Here is a 23428-nt window from a genome sequence, read left to right as displayed (position 1 = left end):
GCTCCAGGCTCCTGGCTCTGACTTGGCCCAGCTCAGCTGCTGCATCAATTGAACACCAGATGGAGTCTCTCTCTCTTTCTCCCTCCCTTCTTCCCCCTCCTCCCTTTCACTCTGCCTTTTAAATAAATAAAATAAATATTTAAGAAAAGTAAAAAGTATCACTCCAACGACAGCTGTCTCCAGTATTCGGTGTGGTATAAAGAGTGAGACCCCACACTATTGTCCACTTAGGTTCTCCGGCTTCAGATTCAGTTTAGTTACATCAGGGCCTAATTCATCTCTATCAATTTTATGCTAAAGACAACTACTTTTAATTGCTTCCCTCAATTTAATATTCTTCATGCACTTGTCTAATTCCTTCCTCATTTATTTGTGGTCTCTAGTTTGTCCAGACGGGACGTGGCCTCTGGAAAGGGAAGACTCTTACGAGGCAGTACAATGTAACGCAGAATCATGGAACCTGGCAAGGGTAAATGCTAAAGGCAGAGCTCAAATTCCTGACCTTGGCCTTGTTCAGTCAATGTCCCGATAAACTCAATCAAGAGACTGCTCTAAAATAAGCATTTAAAAATCAAAATCCGCAGGCTGAAGATTTGTATTTGTTTCTAAATCAACAGACCCAGAAATTCTAGAAGACTAAACACTAGCAGTTTGGATCCATCCAAACCCCAACAGCTGTGAGTCTCTTGTCCTGTTAACAGTAAATACGGCCAGAGAGTGTGTGGTTGTTCGGCTGCCTTAGCTATCTGCGGCAAGAACTAGACTCTGCAGCGTCCAAAGCAGCATGCGTTGGCCTTCGTTGACTTTTTGGACATGAAAACATAAAGCATGGATTCCATTTTCTTAGAAATGCCTGTATCTAGACAAAAACAAGGTCAGATGATTCAAGGAAACTACACAGCTAGTTGCTAAGTTTTTAAGTTAAATAAGAGAAATTGAACCAGTGTTTTCTCTTAAACATTTGTATAAACTCTCTTTACATTTCTGAACTCTCTGATTACAGAGTGGACAGTGTTGGCTCTCTCCCATGGCTTGAGGACAGACACAAGAGAAAGAAACTCAGTGGAAATCCTTGATCCAAAAAGCTCACGTGTGAGCGACGGACAGACAACAGGAGAAGTGTGGGAAAAGAGCCAGAGAGACAGTCTGCACTCAGGCATTCATAAAAAGCACCCAGTGATGCCACACACTCCGTGTGTGCCCATCCCAGTGTTTACCAACGCCACTGCGTACCACAATCACACAGCAACGAAAAGGGCTTGGTAGTTCCTGATTTCAGTTAGAAACCTGCTAAAATCATGCAAATCTAGCATGAATCGATTTTCTAGGGACCAGGAAACCCCTACTGCAGAGGGCAAAGAGGATGAGGATGACGAAGGTTTGTTACCCTTTCTCCAAAGGCTTTTCATGTTCAATCCTTCCCTCTGTTAGCAATAATCACTGAAATGTTCCCCGGATGTTGACTGTAACTCTAAATTCCTTTTTTTTTTTTTAAGATTTTTTTTTTTTTTTGGAAAGGCAGATATACAGAGAGGAGAGACAGAGAGGAAGATCTTCCGTCCGATGATTCACTCCCCAAGTGAGCGCAACGGCCAATACTATGCCGGTCCAAAGCCAGGAGCCTCTTCCAGGTCTCCCACGCGGGTGCAGGATCCCAAAGCTTTGGGTCGTCCTCGACTGCTTTCCCGGGCCACAGGCAGGGAGCTGGAAGGATAGCGGGACCACCAGGATTAGAACCGGCGCCCATATGGGATCCCGGGCATGCAAGGCGAGGACCTTAACCACTGCGCCACCGCGCCGGGCCCTGTAACTCTAAATTCTAATGATTATTTTGTGACCTTTTATACAGGGTATTTTATAGCACACAGAAACAGTTCTTCTTAATTATCAAAGCACTTTACAAAATCATCACAAATTTTTTTTAATGAATCAAAACATGATTAATCATTTGTCCAGTATAAGCAAGGCAATGCTTCTGGGAGATTTGCAATTCACTCTAGTGAAGCGATTAGTAAAAATTCATTTAACAATGAATTAACACAAGTGCATTTTGAAGGGAGTTCTGTTTGAAAGCAGTACTGAAAAACTGCGCGGAACAAGTGCACTGTTACCAAGCACCACATCAATTTCGACTTTTCAAACCAACTCTTCATAAAGTAATCTCTACTGCAACATTTACAAATCCAGCTTTAAACTGTAACCTGTTAAGCAAGATCAATGCAAGTAAACACAGGCTGCCAGAGGCTGAGCCTGTGGTGTAGCTCCTTGGATCTTGTTTCAACTGCACTTGTCAGTGTTCACAAAAAGGAAGCGTCTTTAAAAATCATGTGACAATGCAGGGGAAATTAAACCACATGTGAGGAAAACACAGCCCACTAATTTCTAGTCGAGTGTGTAATTTGTAGTCATTGGAACACGCTGTCAAATAAGGATTTTGTTACAGGCCTTGCTTGATTTTCCAGATTTTCCGTGGCAGGTGGCTGTCTCAGCTGAAGGGGCCAACCGTCACAAGGCCACAAGCAGCAAATCTTGTGTGGCCAGCACAGCCCACAACGGCAGGCAGATATTTTAGGAAGGAAAACTTCCTGTTCTCTGATTTCTGTCATTAGCACAGCAAGGAATTCAACTGAACGGCCCTGGCTCACCGGAGAAGCGCCACGATCCTGCCTTTTGCCCCGAGCCGACTGAGATTACTGCTTCTAGAGAGTAACCTCCCAGACTGGCAACCTATCATGTGTCGGTGCACCCATTTCACTGCTAACACAACCGACGAGTTACCGACTCCAGGTGTTGGGAATTCAGCTGGATTTGCACTGCTTAGGCGAAGAGAGCCTCCTGTGAGCCGATTCTGGCCGGGAGCACAACTCTCTTACTTAAAAGTAGAACAACAACAACAAAAACCTAACAGAAATCCAGGCCAACTTCTCTCCTGTGCATACGCCACACTAGTGATTTTTTTTTTATTGTAAAGTTAGATATATAGAGAGGAGGAGAGACAACCTTCCACCCGCTGATTTATTCCCCAAGTGGCTACAATGGCTGGAGCTGAGCCAATCCGAAGCCAGGAGCCAGGAGCATCTTCTTGGTCTCCCACGCAGGTGCAGAGTCCCAAGGCTTTGGGCCATCCTTGACTGCTTTCCCAGGCCACAGGCAGGTAATGGATGGGAAGTGGGGCAACTGGGATTAGAACCTGTGCCCATATGGGATCCTGGAGCATTCAAGGTGAGGATTTTAGCCACAAGGCTACCGCGCCAAGCCCATACCAGTGATTTTCAACAATGGATTATCTGCCACCAAGACAGCATTCAGCCATATCTAGGGCATGTTTTAATTCGTCCTGACTGGACGGGGGCATCACTTCACCTAGTGGGCAAAGGAGGAATGCCACGAAATACCTTCTAATACAAAGGATAGCATGAATAACAAAGAATCATCCAGCCAAACAGATCAGTAATGAAAATCCCTCCTGGACTTTGAAGATTCAAGGGTCTGACACTTACCCCTACACAGCATCAGAAAACCTTTGTCATTAAAAAAAAGGGGGAGCTAGGGGAGCAGGGAAGAGGGAAGCAACACTGTGGCACAGCACGTTAAGCTGCCACCTGCAACGACAGCATTCATACTGACGTAAATTAGGGCCCCAAGTGTTCCACTTCCAATCCAGCTTCCTGCTATTGTGCCTGGGAAAGCAGCAGCAGCTGACTCCAAATACTTAGGTCCCTGCACCCACAAGGGAGACCCAAATGAATTTCCTGGCTCCTGGCTTCAGCCTGGCCCAGCTCTGGCAATATGGTCATTTGGAAAGTAAACCAGCAGATGGGAGATCTCTCTCTCTCTCTCTCTCTCTCTCTCTCTGTCTCCTCTAATTCTGCCTTTAAAATAAAAAAATTTAAATAAACGAATTCTAAAACAAAAAAGGGGGGGATCACTTCTAATATTCATGCATGCCAAGGATAGTCAAATACAGCTTTCGTTCACAGCTTTTGGGAAAAATACGGCTTAGTCTGCTGCCAAAAAAACAAAACAAAACAAACCCAGAACCTATTTACAAAGTCATATACTCATTCTCATGGTTAACTCATAGCTTTACCTCACACACACACACAAATCATCTATGCTCCCATATTCCCCAAATACCTCCCCAGGCTCCCCAGAAAGACAAACATTTTCGTTCTTTTAGGAAAGAAATTAAGTAAAACTTTCCAAAAACTCATGCAAAAAGATAAACATTTAACACACCACTCTTGTTTGCTTTGCTTTCTTTCTTTCCACTTTTTTTTTTTTTTAATATAAGCTGGCAAAAACAGAGAACAGGCAAACCACGGAGTTTATCAAATAGATACACATGGCATTCTGGGTGGCCTGGGAGCCACTGAGCCCCACCTAACTCCTACAAGACAGCATTTACTGAGAACCAGGGCTTCATGCCGAGCCAGCAGCACACAGCAACGCGGGCAGCACAGCCCCTCTGGCCGAGCCCACACAGTGCTAGCACCAGACTCTACTCTCCAAATCACCCCCCAAAATAGGCAGAAACAGGCAGTACTTTATCTCGGGGGGGAGGGGGGGCGGGGAGGCAATAATTTAAAAAGCAGGGAGCAGGATTTCCATCAGACATCTATATTATTTCAAAAAGTTTGAAAAATGTTTATCTTGCTGTCAAAATAATAAATGTCAGGGACCATGGCATTTTCTTCCCTAAGATTCCCTGAAGACATTACGAGAGCTGGCTTTAGTAGGAAGGCTCTAGAAGCTACTATCCTGGCTCCTGTTCGGATCATCCACACCTAGTGAGGCAAAAGGTGTGCCCTGCGTGTCCTGCGTACTGGAACCCTTGCACATGCGCTTATTACAGCCACGACGGCACCGAAAAGTCACTTCAAAATGAACTGATGCTTCAAAGAGCAAGAGTTACGTGAGCTTTAAGTGAAATGCACGTGGAAACACACAAACCACCCGCATCATTTCATGACCTGGACTTTTTCTTGCACTCTGGATTTCACGGTTTTACTCTTTTGACCATAGCAACACAAAAGGCCTCAGAAATCCCAATGTTTTTCACACTGTTGAAGCACTCTTCCAAGTGCTAGTAGACATAGAAATTGGTTAAATTCCAATTCGCCTTTCCAGAGAAAATCGAACTTCACAATTAAAATATTTCATTTCATTTGATTAAGCAATCCTACTTCTAGGGTTCATCCAAAACAAACAACTTGGATTGAAAATGGTACATTAATAACAATACTGTTACATGCCTTGCTTACCGTATCTTTTGGTAAGCGAGCCACAGGATGGCTGAGTGTCTCTGCTCCCACGCCCACCCACCCCACCCGACCCCACACCCTCTCCCCACAGTCAATAACTCCTGCTGATTCCCTGTCTTGGGATTCCTCCTCATCCTCTTCTGGCCTGCACGGTCACTGTCTCATTCAGGCCACTATCGTCTCCCACTTGAATGGCTGCAACAGCTTCCTGAATAACCCCTCATCCACTTCCCACTTGATTTTACACCTGAAAGCACAAACCAAATGTCCTCACACCCGGGCAGGCATTTGGCACAGTGATTAAGATGCAACTTGGGAGACTTGTCCCAAATGCTCCACTTCAATCCACCTCCTTGTTAACATGCCTGGGCAGCAGGTGGAAGGTGGCCCACGTGCTTGGGCTCCTGGCACCGCCGAGGGAGACCCAGAATGAGTTTCAGGATCCTGGCTTCCCACCTGGCCCAGCCCTAGCCACTTCAGCCATCTGAGAGTGAGTTTGCAGAAGAAAGACCTCTCTCTCTCTCTCTCTCTCTCTCTCTCTCTCTCTCTCTCTCTCTCTCTCCCTCCCTCCCTAAGTGTGTGTGTGTGTCTACTTCTCTCTGTGTAACTCTCCCTTTCAAATTAATAAATTAATCTTAAAAAAAAAAAACCAGAACAGATTCTGCCTATGACCCTTCCAACTGGAATGCCGGGTTCAAGTCCCAGTTTTCATTTCTAATTCCAGCTTCCTGCTTGCGCCCCACAGGGAGGCTGCCAGCGCCGGTCACTGTTGTGACCACTGGGGAAGTGAGTTCGTTCTCTCAGTCTCTCTGACTTCCAAATAAAAATGTAAAGAAAATAATAATAACCTCACACACGTGGTAAAAGCTTTCACTGGCCACCCACAGCCTCAAAGATGCAGGCTTCCTGACTCCTGCGTGCCTCGCCAGCCTCCTCGCCTCCCGCACACAGACGCCCTCACCTCTAAGCCCACAGCCGTTCCCCCAGCAGCACATGCCGCCTCACACCGCTCTACCCTCCCTGATCACGCATGGCTCAGCACTTCATTATTAGATATTTCCTGAGGGCCTGTCTTACCTGCCTCTCCAGGTCCTAGGCACCTCCTAGCCAGTCCACACTGTCCCAAAGCCACAGCCCTGGGCTTAACTACCGGTTTCTGAGTACCTCCAGTCTCCTTCCTCAGATCCAAAAGCCAACTCTCTCCCTGGTCACAGCAACAAGTCCTCTCGGTGGACACACAGCAGTGTTTCTTTCACACGTGTTCAACTCTTCTGTAAGACACAGACCTGGGTCCAGTTGCCTGGGACAGCGTATGTACTAAATTTGCACATTTTATTCAATATCTGCAGTTCTTGGGTCCATGTTAGCTCCCTTGTAAGCCTCAAAAGATTTGATTGTTCCTTGGTTTGGAAAAAAAAAATTACTACTCTTTTTTATTTATTTCATCTAGGACAAATCATCAATCTGGTCAACAGACTACATTATGGAACAGCTTTCACAAACTAAGAAGCGGGTTATAAGAATTATTCTTTCGGGCCCGGCGCAGTGGCACAAGTGGTTAAGGTCCTCGCCTTGCACACCCGGGATCCCATATGGGCACCAGTTCTGATCCCGGCAGCCCCGCTTCCCTTCCAGCTCCCTGCTTGTGGCCTGGGAAAGCAGTTGAGGACGGCCCAAGGCTTTGGGACCCTGCACCCACGTGGGAAACCCAGAGGAGGCTCCTGGCTTCAGATCGGCCATTGCAGCTCACTTGGGGAGTGAATCATCGGACGGAAGATCTTCCTCTCTGTCTCTCCTCTCTGTATATCCGCCTTTCCAATGAAAAAATAATAAAAATAAATTTTTTTTAAAAAAAGAATTATTCTTTCATTCCAGCACAAGTGGTAATAATCAAAGATAAAAAAGCACCCCATATACCTCTGAGGAAAAAACTAGCTAGACCAGTTGTATACCCATATAATGGCATAATATGTTGTCATGGGAAAACTCTTTGTACCTTGACTTCAAAGGCAGCAGCAGATAGCACAAGGTGGAAGAAGCAAATTGCTGGACAACATAGGGGGATTCCTTGTGTATAAAGTGAGTACACGCATACGAGTGCTCGTTTATGCAGCAACCGTCTCTGGAAGGACACACTGTGTGCAGAGAAACTAAGTGGCTGAGGTCAGGATCGGGAGAAAGATTTTTCCCTCTATAATCTTTCAATTGTCTAGTCTTGTTTCTATACTACACACCTAACTTTGAAATGTTATGAAATAAATAGGCATGGATATTTGAGCAAGATGGCAAAGGGGCAGGAGTGCCAGGTGACTAAGGGCATGTCTCGGTGAGGACTGCCTGGTTCCCATTGAGTCTGCGCTGCTCCGCTTTCTCGGTGAAGAAGTGACACTCCCACTCCTTAACAACGCTTAGGTGCATTCCTTTTCCTAAAAGACAATGTGAAACTAGATCATTTCTTCCCAGAAAGTGGTGCTAGAATTGACTTAAAAAAAAATGAAACTATGAATGTGTGAATCCAAACAGCACTAACCACAAATTCTGCTTTTGTGGTCCAGATTGCTATAAACAAGCAAAAAGGACAAGAGGGAGTCGGGGGGAAGAGAGAGAAAAGCTTCACTCCAGTGGTTTTTCCTTTCTCCCAGCACAGCCATCACATCAAGGCTGCGCTGGGTTCCTCCTGACTGGTAGGGAGTTACTCCATCCACATCTAACATGTTACAATGCCAGGCTCAGCTTTCTACTTCCTCCTCCTTAAAGACCTGCACACGGTGGTTACACGCTGTGGCCCTCCTATATTTTCTAGCATCAGGCAGGTATCACATATCATATTCTTGCCCAGCATACGGAGTAAGAAGGCCCATTCTTCCAGGAGACTTGCAATTGAAAAAAAAAAAAAAATTCAGCAGCGATTTCAAATGAAACAGCTTATTTTTTGTCCTAATATGAAGATGAAAATAAGTAAGTTTAAAACAAAACTTCTAAATTTAATTACAAAAGTTTAAAAAAAATTTAGAGGTACAAGTATTATAATTTTTTAAGCAAGAAGAAGAAATTCAGTCCAGTTATCTTATGAAACAATCAGCTGAAATAATATTCATAAATTACCACTAAAAATGGAATTATTAACCTGAAATAAAATAGGTATTAGGAACTTAATCTACACGACATCACATAAGCTTACAAGTAATAACTCAAAAACTTACACAGTAGAACGCTTTTTAAATCCAGGCCTAACCAATATATATAAAAGTGGATATAATTAAAAATTAATCAAGAGTACTCTTTAGCTCAGGCAACTTTATCAAATTATCAACTGAGTGATTTGAACAACAGAAAATGACTTCTAGGAGCTAGAGTGTGCGATGCAGGCGCTGGCACAGCTGCGTTCTGGCCAGGACCCTCCTCCAGGCTGCAGACCAGTCCTTTCTCTCTATAGCCTCACAAGGGAAAAAGAAGGCAAGGGAACTCTCAGGCCTCATTTTATGAGGGCACTTACCTGCTAAATGAGAGCCCCAACTTCACAACCTAAGTATTTCAAATTGCCTACATACGAATTTTGGAGGGACACAAACATCCTATCTAAAATTTATTTTATTCTTTAAAATAAATTTTATTTATTCTTTCTTACACTATGCAATACATACTCTTAGACAGCATTTCATCAAATATTTAAAACAACTTACCAGGTAGATACTATTATCCTCATTTGCAAGGGAGAAAAACTAAACATAAAGAGCAGTGTTGGCAACACGCTTGGGGTTACTACCCAGGCTATAAATGGAACATGAACTCTCAGATCTCACGGCCAATGCCTTCCCTCTATAAGCAGTATTTGTGAGAGTTCCTTTCTATTACTTAATGTTCATAAACATAATTAAATTTCAGCTAGACAGAATGCTAATGATATAACCAGGTTATCCTATTTGCTGCTATGGGAAGTCTGCATTGACACTGTTGTTACAGAAACAGAACCCTAAACTGCTTTTTTTCTAGGTGTGAAAAGTAAATACAGAGAATAGGAAGAAACGACTAGGAAGAGATCAAACAAAAATTAACAAGTAATATCCAATGGTGTCTCTTCTAGTCCACAGATCTTCCAAATGCGAGTCAATTAAACACAGTCTGCAGTTTTCATCCTTGCTTATGTGCCGGATACGGATCTAAGTGGACAAAGAGTTCCAATATCAAAGATTTCATAATGCAGCAAAGAGCCAGACCTGTAAATAAAAACATCACCAAATAATTTCCTGAGAATCAGCGTTCTGGTTTTTTGTTTTTGCTTTTTTCAAAGGCAGTCAGAGGAAGTGACTGCTCCTTCCTGGGAAGAGGGCTGGGACAGGAACGGCTCCTTCGAGGATGTGATATCTGTCTGAAAAGGGAACTGGGCAGCAGGAAGAGAATTCCAAGCAGAAAACTTGAGAGGTAAACATATGGAACCCACCCCACCATCTGCCTTGACGAAGGAAATGGTAGAGCCTGAGTTGCCTAGAATATCAGTCTCAGAGGGGGTGTATTCAAATGAACACTGGAGGAAGGGGAAAAAAAATGAAGAAGGCTTTAAGGCCTCTGGCTTTCGTCTCAAGGAATACCACTCACTGGCGCAGAAGTGACTACAAGGCAATCGGAACTTCAAAAGAAAACCACGCATAACATTTGGGACATGCTGAGTCTAAGGTGCCTGGAAGAGAACTCCAGAAGACATAGGAAAACAAGTGACCGCAGTTTGGAAAGATGATGGGGCGGAGATGTGGGGATAGGGATGCTGTACAGATGTGAGAAGTGGTCCCTGCAGGGGCTCACAGAAGCATCACTTGTTTACTACTCTAGGCTTAATTTCTTACAAATGAACAGAAGCTGTAGAAGGCTATCAAAGGAGAAAACACACACACACACACACATACACACACACACACACACAGACTGTAGTAAAAGCCCTAGGAATTAAGAAAACAGTGCACCACAACTCACTTACTAATAGCAGTTCTGAACAAAACAAAGATACGAGCAATGAAGGTCCTATTCATTCATCTGTTGGGCTATAGGTCTCCAGATAGAATAAATAACAATTAGGAGACTTTCCAACACAGCTGTTCCCAGTACTGGCTCTCCTCCGCAGTGGTCCGGGGAGGGCCATTGTTTTCTCAGCCACAAGTATTCATGCACTTGGGGCAACTCACCCAAACGTGGGTGATCTTCCATCTACTCACAAAATCCTGCCTGCCTTCAAAATGATGCAAAAATAGGAAGCCATGAAGTTACTTCCTCAAGTGTTAAATGAAGAAATAATCAAAAGCACACTCTTACTCAGAATATTTTTGGACTAAAACAGAGGGGAATAAGCTAGGAGTGTTTACCACAGAAGAGCAATGTTCCAGCTTCTAGAGATACCCCAGGCCGACCATGGCTGGACAAACGCCACTCTAAGTGTCAGAGGACTCCTGCCTCCTGGCCTGAGTGACCTCCCACATTATCTCTCTGCTTTCCTGAGAGGCCCTGAGAACCTAGGAGAGATAATAAGCAGGACTTACACTTTTAGGAGGAAGTCTGCACCCAAGGCCTACGGCCCCTCACATATCAAAACTCACATCAGAGGTCCACCAGCTTCCTTGAATTCATGCACGGAATGCCCTCGTTCTGTCCAAATAGCTCCTGTACCAGGAAGGAGGGAGGATTTTCCTCTCTTCATGTTCCAGAGGACTAGGCGCCCCAGGCCTCCCAGGCTTCCCAGACTTAGGGGTGTGGGAATCTCTGCTGCCCAGAACAGGAGACTGGGAGGAGGCAGCATTTGCTATTCCTGATCATGCACACACCAACGGCCTGCAGAAAATGGGGAAGGCTGGCAGAACCATCTGAGCACAGAGAAACCAGTGGCTTCGGTTCAAAACAGTCAGATTTGGGACTGTTTTTACAATTAAGAATGACTGCAAAGCAAGTACGCATTCGAAGGTCTCCCCCAGGGTGGCTGCCAACGTGCCCCTGGTGCTCGGATTCTCGCCTGTCTTCTCAGAATATGACAATGCATGACTGGGGTGGAAAGCATGCAGTCTCCACGTGCTCTGAGACAGCATGGACACATGGTGGTTCTCCTCTCCCCCGACTCCCAGCCCCTCCTGCCTGACATGAGCTTCCTCTCTCCCATCACCATCTCTTAGCTTCAGCATTGCCACGCGCTCGTGCCTCTTCTTTCTCCTCTATACTTGCACTCCAACTTCAACTCTGTGCAGCATCTCACTCACAGCTAACCTTGGGGACATTTTTAAACTAGATGCCTACCATTTCAGCTCCTGTGCACACCTCAAATTGTTCCACAAGTGAAACGAATTTCTGCCAAGGTCATCTGCCACCTCCCAGTGATAAATGCAGTTATTGTTTCGGAGTCCTGATAAGGTTACTATCACTGTCACTGAATATTTATGAGCACTCCTCACCTGCAAAGCAAATACACCACACTAGACATTCTATGGGTAAGCTTCCCAAGGTACTGAAAAGGGCTTGACAGTTAGACTCTTTTTATAAGCCGAGTCTCTGAGAAGTAAAGAAACATGTGTTCAATGCCATGCCACTGGGAACTAAAGAAGTCAGGCACAGCTCAACGCGGAGCCCGCGGCCTCTGTAGCTCGTGGCTTCAGCGGGCAGCATCCGTGGACAGCCCTCTGCCAGGATCTGGCTTCCTCCCACCACCTCCTGCCACTAGCAGGCACGTTAAAAGCTCTGAAACCCCTTGTTTTTTATAGGTTTCCCACACTTTCAGCCCTCTGGCAGAAGTGGTGCCCCTGAGGCACAACCTTTGCAATGCTAGATCAATGGTTCTCAGTGTGTGCAGTCAGAGATTCTACTCAAACTCCTGCCATGCACACGGCCACAGCAAAAAACTGTCAACCCCAAACGGCAGTGCTGCCCAGGCTGAGAAGCCCTGTACAAGACCAATCATCATTAAGTTTCCTCTCAGTTCTAAAACTCCTGTTGTCACAGAAAAATCACCAAGTTACTCCAGGTATAGATAACGGGACACGTCATTTAGAGCACAGACTGAGCAAAGATGTGTTCTTTCTAGTCAAAGCTTGGTCAGGTTTACTAATACCCTTCACTCTTCATTTTTTGGTTTCAATTATTTATTTCATATGCTTATTTTTAATTTTTACATTTTGCTATCAATATTTTATTGGCAATATATTTGTAACATTATATTGGGGTGATAACTTGAAAAATTCACTTTTTTGGTCACTAACTATAAAATGAAGCAAAATTAAATGAAAATGTGATAGCTGACACCATATTGTACAATCAAATATTTTGTAAACATTCTGTTAAGGGTTTACCGAGTTCTTCTTAAAGAATAATTTAAAAGCAGTGCTAAGAGGCATGATAATTTTGTTTGACATTTCATTTTAGCTAAAATATAATTCTTGTTTAAATTTCACTTGCTTGGGGGAAAAAGGAAAAGGAAAAAAAAAGTTGCTTCCATTTTACTACACAGCAAGAATAAAATAAATAACTACCAAGGAATAATTTCAAATTGATGTTTTCTGTTCACCTCTTCATTCTTGCTTCACCTTAAAAAAAAAGGCATGGATTATAAATGATTTTGCTTGCTAAAGTGAAAACGTGATCGCCATATTAAAGTAGATTTTTGTCTCCAATTTGTTTTACAGAGTATTTTTTAAACATAACTGATCTTCCTTTAAGAAATACTTGTCATTAAAAAAAAAAAAACGGTTTCATCATAATACCAGCATTAATTCTGGTTAACTTCTGTGAAGCGTTTGGGAGGTGCCAGGCAAGAATGTTTTAATACATGATTTCATTCTACTGTTACCAGCATGCCTAGAGGTGGGCATTATTATCCCATTTTAAAGAAGAGGAAATTGAGGCTTTATTATTAAGAAAGGAAGTTATTCCCCACAACAACGTTGCTACAAGTAGCACAGCTGGTGCTTCTGATTCTGGACTATCTGATTATGAATGGGTCTTGTTTTCACTTGAGATCAATAGGAAACTGACTAAACTAAATGCCAGCTGTTGTGAAAAATTAGCAAGATACTTAATTCTGACGAGTATGGCAATCACATGCAGAGTCCCTAGGAAGGGTAAGCAGGAGTATTCTGTTTTCCCACAGCTATGCTTCCTGCGAACTGGCAGCAGCAGAACCGCTTCGGTGCAAGGTAACACGGCCCACTCCGCTGGGTCGACGTCAGACACTCACCTACCAGTTTCAGTTGCCTTCCCAAAAATCAAAAGTGATCTATCATTCCCACTTCTAGCTATGTTACCAAAGGGAACCTGAACTATACATCCTCACAAAAGCTGGTACCCAAATGTTCATAACGGCACTGGTCAGAACAGCCAAAGTATGTCCATTAACTGATGAATGCATAAAGCTGTGGTACACCCATACAAGGGAGTATTACTTGGCCATAGAAAGGAAGAAAGTACAGCAAACATAATGCTGAGTGAAAGAAGCCAGTTATAAAAAGTCATATACCGCCTAATTCCATTATAACAAATGTTCAGAATACACAGATCACCGGGACAGGAAACTAGTGCAGCCAGAAGCTGCGAGTGACGGCTAAAGGACTAGTTGGATTTGGGGGTTTTTGATTCATTTTTTGTTTTGTTTTTTGGAGTGACAAAAATGTTCTGAAGCGTGGTAATGACTGCACAACTACAAAAAATTCAATTCTATATTTTATAATGGCATGTGAGTTTCATGTCAATAAAAACATCCTGTTGGATTAATTGCAGTAAAGAGATGAACTATTAAGTTCATGTTTATAACTTGAATTGGCTGAGCTAAATATGTGTGCCAACAGGATTGTGGAATTCTAAGCTGATTAACTATATTAACCCAGTTTATTTTATACACTATTTTTTGAAAGAAATAAAATCTGTAGATGAAATGAAACAATAAAATCTGAAATCCTGGCCTAGAGGTACATTCTGATTAACCAGTAAAAACAGTCCATCCTGAATACCCAGTATTTGATATTTGGTTACAATAACAAAAAGCAGACCAAGTCAGGTTGCTACCTTTCCAATATTTATTACAGAAGTTTTCTCCAACGAACCCTTCCTCACCTTTCCAGTGGGGAGCAATAGCAGAATGCGGGAGCAGAGCTCGCTACATAGAACGCTGCCTCCCGAAGCTTTGCCGTTTGTTCCCAGTGTGAATGGACTGCTTCAGGAAAAGCAGCCGAGAGCAGGACTTTGTTCCCTTCTGAGGTAGTATACCTAGCTACCTCCGAGACACTAGTCACGGCTGTGGGCTAGGAAAGTGTTCTGTGCTCATCCGCGGATGGGATGCACATGTGCCCACTGCCAGCTGTGGCAGCTGATGCAGCACTGACAGAAACAAACCTGCGGCACATATTCAGCGACCCATTCATTGACACCTGGGTCAGCATTTCTAAGTCCTCAGAAAAACACAGTGTTCTCTAGTGTAGGACAGGAAGGCCTGGTCTCCTCCAGTATACCTAGAGCTGTAGAGCCAAATTCTTCCAGCATTAAAGATTCTGCTCTACGAGAACTATTCTTAACATCCATAACTATTAAAAAGCATCAGATTTCTTGCTACACTGACATAGGTTAGTGCTAATCTCAGGAAAATCAAGGCAAGTCTTGGGCCCTACTGGTAAATTGCTATTCAGCGATTTAAATTTGGTTTCCAAATGAGTGGATTCAGCTTTGTGGTTCAAATGATTAAAAATTTTAATTACAATATTTCTTATCTAAGTATTATGATTTGTAAATGATCTAAATTTAAGAGTAATGTCCATCTCTTTCTAAATAACTAACTCATCCTAGTGTTCTGAGGTATTTATCTTTAACTTTTGGGATTGTTAACAGGAGTTTGTACATGCTGCCAAATGTAAAGTGATTAGGATTTATTAACTTTCTGAACTCTACCTGAATGAACCTTGCACTCTTATATTTAACATTAACTTTGAGCTGCCACATAACTCCCTTATTCCAGAGCTGAGGAAGTGCAAAGAGCAACAAAGCCAAAGAATTCTACAGCTAGAAGACTTCCACCCCTCACTCACGGAGAAGAAACAGCAGCGTCACTTGCTATGCCACGATGCTGGCCTCCTGGAGCTTTGAGCCTTTAAACCACAATATCCTTTAAATGCTGTAATAAGACTGTTAGCAAATTCTTCAAGGATTTTTAATCATTCATTTTTATTTCATAAAAAGCTAGATTTATCAAATCTATCTGAAGAAACTAAGATACCTACATTTTTTAACCCGGTTAAATTGGGCTAACAAGAGAGAAAAGATCTTCAAGTTCTAGTTATAAAGGAAACACTCTAATATTTTTATTCATAAACTGAGACTCTAGTTCAACTTACTGATTTTAGTGATGGATGAAGTTAAGGAATGCAACTGTAAGAAACTCCTCTTTCTCCAGACACTATTAGTGTTGAAGAAAACCCAACAGAATACGTTGCTCCCTTGTTCCCCTGCTCATTGCTTTATACATTTCTCAATATGTAAAACTGACTTTATTACCTTCATGAAAACTTTATAAAATGTACTACTAAGATCTATGTTAGAGTCATTTTACTTTCCCTCGCCTCGTCTCACACTAAAACAATTCCTCAAAAGTAAGGGCATATCCTAAAAGTTCTACATTAAGCAAAAAGAAAGACAATAGATCCACATTGGTTAAAAACAACTGCACTGGGCCCGGCGCGGTGGCGCAAGTGGTTAAGTCCTCGCCTTGCACGCCCGGGATCCCATATGGGCGCCGGTTCTAATCCCGGCAGCCCCGCTTCCCTTCCAGCTCCCTGCCTGTGGCCTGGGAAAGCAGCAGAGGACGGCCCAAAGCTTTGGGACCCTGCACCCGCGTGGGAGACCCGGAAGAGGCTCCTGGCTTCGGATCGGCATAGTATCGACCCGTTGCGGCTCACTTGGGGAGTGAATCATCGGATGGAAGATCTTCCTCTCTGTATCTCCTCTCTGTATATCCACCTTTCCAATAAAAAATAATAAAAATAAATCTTGAAAAAAAAAATAAAAAAAAAACAACTGCACTGCATTTTATAATCATTAAATGTAAGACATGACGACACTTACCACAGGCACTACAGGTTTCAAGTATCTGAGGAATTTGGTAAGTCATACATCATAGGGTATTAAATACTTCCAAAAGAAAGACACATCGGAGATGTTACACTAATGCCAGACTCTATATTTCAATCATCTGAAACAAGAATCTTCCTTTTTCATGAAACAAAAACAAAAATTTTGCCAAATTTTTTTCAGAAAATCATAATCTCTAAATCCAGCACTTTCTAAAAATTTTTACTTGTTTTTACTTGAAGGGGAAATTTAACAGAGAGAAGGAGGCACAGAGAGAAAGAAAGAGAGAGAGAAACAAAGAAAGAGAGATCTTCCATCTGCTGGTTCACTCTCCAAATGGCCACAAGGGCCAGAGCTGAGCTGATCTGAAGCCAGGTGCCAGGAATCTCCTCTAGGTCTTCCACAGGGCGCAGAAGTCCAAGGCCTTGGGCCATCCTCTGATGCCTTCCAAGGCCATAGCACAGAGCTGGAAGGAAAGTTGAACAGCCCGATACAAACGAGGGTCCATATGGGATACTGGTGCTGCAGAGGACTAGCCAGCTCTGCCAACACAGTAGCCCCCAAGTATTTTATTCAAAATGATTATGAGATCTGTTTTCTTTAAGCAACACATTGTCATAAAAAAAAACAATGCCTATATTTCAAAAACACAGATGTATACACATGCATTTTTATACACAGGGGTTTCCTTTTTCCTTTCTCAAAGCAAGGTCAAGTTTATACTCCACAACATCTCTGCCTAAACTTAAACATTTGTTTTCCTTACACTCAGACTTATACAATATTATCTGAGGTAAACACATCAGAAAGTACCCAGGCATTAAAATAGTAATTTATTTGCTTACAAACCTAGAAGAAAATCCTGACAAGAATCTAACAATATGATTGGGAAAAACTTAACACTACGCCCCATTCATTAGAAAGTCATCTACTAGGCCTGGTGTGATGGCTCAGTAGCTAAATCCCTCACCTTGCAAATGCCTGGACCCCATACAGGCATCGGTTCATGTCCCGGCTGCTCCATTTCCCTTCCAGGTCCTGGGACTGTGTACCTGTACCCATGTAAGAGACCCAGAAGAAGCTCTTGGCCCCTGGCTTGGAATCTTCTTGTGCTTAATTCTCTTCATAACTCATTATCTGCTTAGTGCACTACAACTCAACCAACCCTGAAAGCGTTAAGAAGAAAGCAGTAAGAATATAAACAAAGACTGTAAGACCACGGAGTCAAACCCTAGGTCAAATGTGGTAATACATGTCACCTTTTTTTTCTTTAAAGAATTATTTATTTTTCAAGTCAGAGCTGCGGAGCAGAGGGAGAGCAAAATGCATTGGTTCATCTCCGCAGACGGCCTCATCAGGTAGGCTGCACCAGGCTGAAGCCAAGAGCTTCTTCTGGGTCTCCCACACAAGCGGCAGGGGTCCAACCACCTGGGCCGTCTTCCACTGCTTCTCCCAGGCCTTCAGCAAGGACCTGGGTCAGAAGACTGGCCCGAATGGACAACAGAGCAGCTGGGACAGGAACCGGCCCAAATAACATGCCGGCATCACAGGCAGCTGCTTTACCTGTGATGCCACGGACGCAGGACTCTGCAACATTTGCATGCTTATTTAATCACTTCATCAATACAGTAGTGCTTTGAAGCAACACTACTATCACTCTCATTTCCTGTCTACAGATGAGGAAGCTACCGGAAGTTATGTAACACACCCAACCAACAGTCAGCGGCAGAGCGAATTCAAATGTAGGCCCTTACTAAGGAGAAACAGCAATACAACTGCAAGCTGAGAGTGCACACTTCCAGTCATCATCAAGCACATCATCAGACTGTAACAACTAGAGAGATGCTTTCAATGTATTGGGGGGGAAACACATCAGACACTTATCTCTTCAGTTCTCCTTTCCACAAGTGCAGCAGGCAGATAACAGGAGCCCTTCTAGACGAGCCCAGGGATGGCGTGACACTGCGGCCTACCCTCTGGGATGTCACTACATACTAACAGCTCTTTTACAATAAAGGAACTTAAAATGCCACAACACTTCTCATACATCATGGTGATATGCCAAATTAGGCATTATCACAAAATAAAAATGAAATTGATACGTATTTCCTCTAGTCTCTGCTGCTACTGCATTTTCATTCATTACATCTTCATCTGAATAAACAAGCTATTTTTAAATCCCACATTGAGAATGTGCAATAAACCACAAGCTGGACACAGTCTTAACCTTGTACATCCCCACCCTAGGACTACAACCAGGGTTGTAACACATGCCCCGTTATTCCTACCTGCCCAGTAACTGATGGGTGGGTGTCTGACAAAACCCCCCAACTGCCCTAAGTGTTGGGTTCTAACAGTGTCCAGATAACCCAAAGATGGTGTGTTCTCCTGTCCACAGCGATGGCCAACAGAAACAGGGGTGGGCCAAAATAGACCTAAGATACACTACAACCAAAACATGTGTAAGCTTAATTGGACTCTAAGTTAAACAAACCAACAAGTGGATATTTAATGACACTAAGGAATTGTTATTAGCTGCTAGTACAATCATGGTATTATCATCTGTATGAAATTACTTATGGATCCTATGAATGGTGTTTGCTTTAGAAGATCACAGAATGGGCTGCAGAAGAGATGACACTGGCCTGCACGGACAATCACTGCAGCTGGAAAATGGACACAAAATGACCCACAATACCACTCTCTCTACTTGTATCCACTTCTCACAATAAAATATTCAAAGAAAGTGAGTGAAGAGAAAAAAAAAAAGTAAGAGAGGAAGCCAAACAGGAATGTTAGTACCACATCAACCCAGAGGATTAGGCTTTCAAATATACTGCTTAAACAGAGTTTGGAATAAAATATTGAAAAACCCTAAAATATTGAGCAGTAAAATGAGCATTTGGTAGTAAATTAAATATCCAGCATATAGTATTGAAAATACTGAATAAAATAAAGGATAAAAGATAAAAAAGATACATTAAATGGGTTTTGAAACAAAATGTACTGAAATACAACTAAATGAACTGATACTCATTCCTCTTTTTTTAAAGATTTATTTATTTTTATTGGAAAGTCGGATATACAGATTGGAAGATACACACAGAGAGAAACAGAGAGGAAGATCTTCCATCCGATGATTCACTCCCCAAGCGGCCGCAATGGCCAGAGCTGCGTGGATCCAAAGCCAAAAGTCAGGAGCTTCCTCTGAGTCTCCCACGTGGGTGCAGGGTCCCAAGGCTTTGGGCCGTCCTCCGTTGTTTTCCCAGGCCTTAAGCAGGGAGCGGGATGGGAAGCAGGGTCACCAGGATTAGAACCAATGCCCATATGGGATCCTGGTGTGTGCAAGGCAAGGACTTTAGTCACGACACTATCGTGCCAGGTCTTATTTCTTTTATACAGTTATAATGAAGGTAGGCAAAATCAAACAATCAAGTCCCACCAAGGGAATGACTCCTAAAGTAAAGTTTGGCTTTTTGCAGTTTTCTAAGTTAAAGTATTATTGAAAGCTTTGCTTTACATGCGTTATCTCACTTAATTTTCATAAAGCCTACTTAAGTAGAGCCCACCATTGCACCCATCCGAAGACTAACAGTAGGTGATACTCAACCTGGAGTAGACCCAGGTCAGCTGACTCCAAAATGTAAGGACAGCGTTCCAGCTGCCAAAGCAGTGTTCTGCTCAACTGGGCCTCATCAGCACTCTAACACCTCCTCACGGAGTTAGAGAAGCTTTTAGCAAGGGGACACTGCTGGATGCTACCTAAGCAAGCGTGTGGACGCGCCAGCAGTCCTTTCACCAGGCTCCCTTGCTCACTTAGGGCCTTTTGTCAGCTGTTCCCCTGTTTTGCAGGAGTCCTGGGATCCTTAGCAAATAGCGGACTTACCTGATTAGTATTTAGCCCCATAAAGTCTTTCCTGGCTAATAAACCTACCCAAGAACTAACCTCATAATCTAGACCTTTTTTTTTAAACATAATAAACAAATAAGCAGTCAAATTTTTAGACTATCATATAAAAGTGAAAGAAACCTTAAAATTATAAACTGATAAATTTTGAGAGTGTAATTAAGTAAAACCCGGAATCTCAAAATTTCCTCACAGGAGACAAAGTTTAGATTAAACATATACAAATAGGAAGGACCCCTCAGGAACAAAAAACTAAACTCATTTTCACATGGTGGTGTGCTAAAATAACGTATAGACGTTGTGAGACAGAAGTCACAGTTGTAAGAAGGATCCCTTCAGCTCTGCAGCGCGGAGCCACCTGTGTCGCCTCTGGCCTGCCCTAAGTCCGCAACCACATGGCTGTGACTTAGACTGGGTGGAGCAGAGACTAAATAAACACAGTTTCTATTCTTAGTAAGCTTTTCCTGGCCACTCTGAAATTTCCTAGTCACAAATTACTGCCTGTTAGCTTCTAAAATAGGTTTTACTCAAAGAATTCATAGACAACTTTTCAGGATCAGGGACAGATGTAAGTTCTTATGAAAAGCTAACTTTAAAAAAACAACCTTTTGTTTTAAAGTTTTATTTACACTTATGCATATATGCTCACAAGATAAACCAGAAGTTTTACAATGCTTTCCATTATAAACAAGCTCCAAGTAAATTTCAAACTCTAGAATACTCATTATTGATGTTAACAACAAATTTTTAACCTTAAAAATTCAAATCTGATTGAAATTTTGACGAATGGGTCTTTGTAAACATTCACAATAAACCTGAACCTGATAGAGGTCACATATTAACTAACACAAAATGCTCTCTTCAAAATTTAAATTTATAATATGCTTCCCAGTGACTTCTCCCAAATTCCCTGGAAAGTAAAGAAGCACAAAGAACATACCCATTTGTGTATTCCACGTCTTCCTCACACATTTTAGGAAGAGTCTAACCATCAAGAGTCTACACAGAGTAGGGCCAACTCATCCACAGGGCACAATAGGCCAATCCACTGTAAGCTCCTCCCCAGGAAGCTTCTCCCTTTTAAAACATGTATTCCTTGTTCTCTCACGGCATACACTCTGTCCCTCTCCCCAGCTCCCCGCCCCCATCACACACACACACACACACACACACACACACACACACACCTGCCTTCTAGAAAATCAGTAAACCTTGATGACAACAAAATGCATTCAGCACGCCGCTTCTGCTTCTCCTTCTTCTTCCTCCTTTTTTTAGAGCTCTTGAAAAAAATTAAGAAGTGAAATTCATGTCCCTGATGTTCTGGGCAACTTGGCAACTGTACAGGCAGTCAGGGCATCAAATGTTTTTTAGGATTGCTGGGCAGGCGGTCCAATCAGCAGAACGTGGACATAGAAAACCACATGCTCCAATGACACACAAGATCTTTTGCTGTTTTATTTGTTTTCTCACAGATACAGCAAAGCCAGATTAGCTGTCCCACAGTCGGGCTCTCCCTCTTTCACAGAACCAAGACTTCCTTAGTGTCACAATTCTACAGTTCAAAGACACCACAGAAGATAAACTCTTTGATGGGTCCCATGTGTATGCAACAGATGACAAACACCAGGGACCTTACCAAGAAGCCGATGGGCTCAGCGAGGCACAGTTAGAAGGGCCTGCCCAGCCAGAGCCTGCATACGGGTATTAGATGGAGGGTCCACAAGCCTGCAGGTGTGTGCCAGGTCAGAGCAACTGTCTCTAACCCTCTTGTCCACAAACACTACAAACTCGATTTTACCACTGCCCCCAAAATACAGTTCCACAGGGTCTCTCCTGCTAGGTGGGGCTTCTACTTGGTCCCATGATGCATTACCTTTCTGAGCCTCCAGGGCTCTCAAACTTCTAAGGACCCCAGGTAAACACAGGGATGTCCCTACTGATTCCATAAACTCATTGGCGAGTGTCCTTGTGCACCTGCCACAGTCAGCAATGACAGGAGAAGCAAAGGGCAGTAGCATCACTGTACTGTGCCGGCCTGGCATTTTTCCAATGCGGGGCAACCGGAGGCCCACAGTCACAGGGCAGGACTGGCCTGCTTCAGTTCCTATTCTAGGGGATCGAACCTAGGACATACAGTGTCATTGTATCCCACCAAATGGTCACCCTTGGCAAAATGGCTTAATGTCTCTGTCATTAAAGAAGTTGTTTCAGAATGTTTTTCACAGAAAAAAAAAAATCTGAATTCACAGAAATGCATTTTAAAGTACCTGAAATACAGAGCCCGGCGTGGTGGTACAAGTGGTTAAGGTCCTCACCTTGCACGCCCGGGATCCCATATGGGTGCCGGTTCTATCCCGGCAGCCCCGCTTCCCTTCCAGCTCCCTGCCTGTGGCCTGGGAAAGCAGTTGAGGACGGCCCAAAACTTTGGGACCCTGCACCCGCGTGGGAGACCCGGAAGAGGCTCCTGGCTTTGGACCGGCATAGTATCGACCCGTTGCGCTCACTTGGGGAGTGAATCATCGGATGGAAGATCTTCCTCTCTGTCTCTCTGTATGTCCGCCTTTCCAGTAAAAAAAAAATAATAATAAAAATAAATATTAAAAAAAAATACCTAAAATACAGCAGGGAAGAAACCTGAGAGACAATGCTGTGAATTTGATGCACAGAAATAAATTTCAAAATAACAGGAAAGAAATCAATGGGAAAAAAAATGTTTCTAGTTCTTGGCTCCTAGGATGAAGACTACTGACTCAACCTAAAGATCATTATATTCAAAACTTAAACCTTAAAAAAAGACAGTAACTACTTCATGTGAACACTCCTTGTTTGAAAACTGTTCTTCTTTGCAGGCAAGTATGCCTCTTCCCAACTTTGTTTTCCCTTCATTTTACTAACAGTTGGGGCTGGACCAGACCAGAATCAGGAGCTGAGTCTATGGGAAGTGAAGATGTGTTGCAGTAAGTATCTGTAGTCTAAGGGAGGACTCCCAGTGAAACTGTTAAGTATACCCTGATGATAAGATACTAGCTTTCCATCACTGCCAATACCTACAATGCCATGGTACACTGAAAGAGCAGGACGCCTGACCCGTGACTGTTACTGAAGCACTATACTATTGTAACAATATGGAAGGAAATGAGGCCGTGGAGGGAGGGTGGGGAGGAAGGAAACAGAG

At 43.2% G+C, this 23428-nt stretch overlaps 1 protein-coding gene across 1 annotated transcript in view; it reads right to left on the bottom strand.

The window, feature by feature from the left end:
• Nucleotides 1-23428, bottom strand: part of PLCL2 (phospholipase C like 2) — a 123762-nt gene that overhangs the window by 81481 nt on the left and 18853 nt on the right. The window lies entirely within an intron of this gene.

The sequence above is a fragment of the Ochotona curzoniae genome, unplaced genomic scaffold (assembly GCF_017591425.1).
Source record: "Ochotona curzoniae isolate NIBS_2020 unplaced genomic scaffold, NIBS_Ocur_1.0 contig_1302, whole genome shotgun sequence".
Classification (NCBI taxonomy): Eukaryota; Metazoa; Chordata; class Mammalia; order Lagomorpha; family Ochotonidae; genus Ochotona; species Ochotona curzoniae.
The sequence above is the reverse complement of the archived record's forward strand: the minus strand, read 5'-3'. Positions and strand labels throughout refer to the sequence as shown.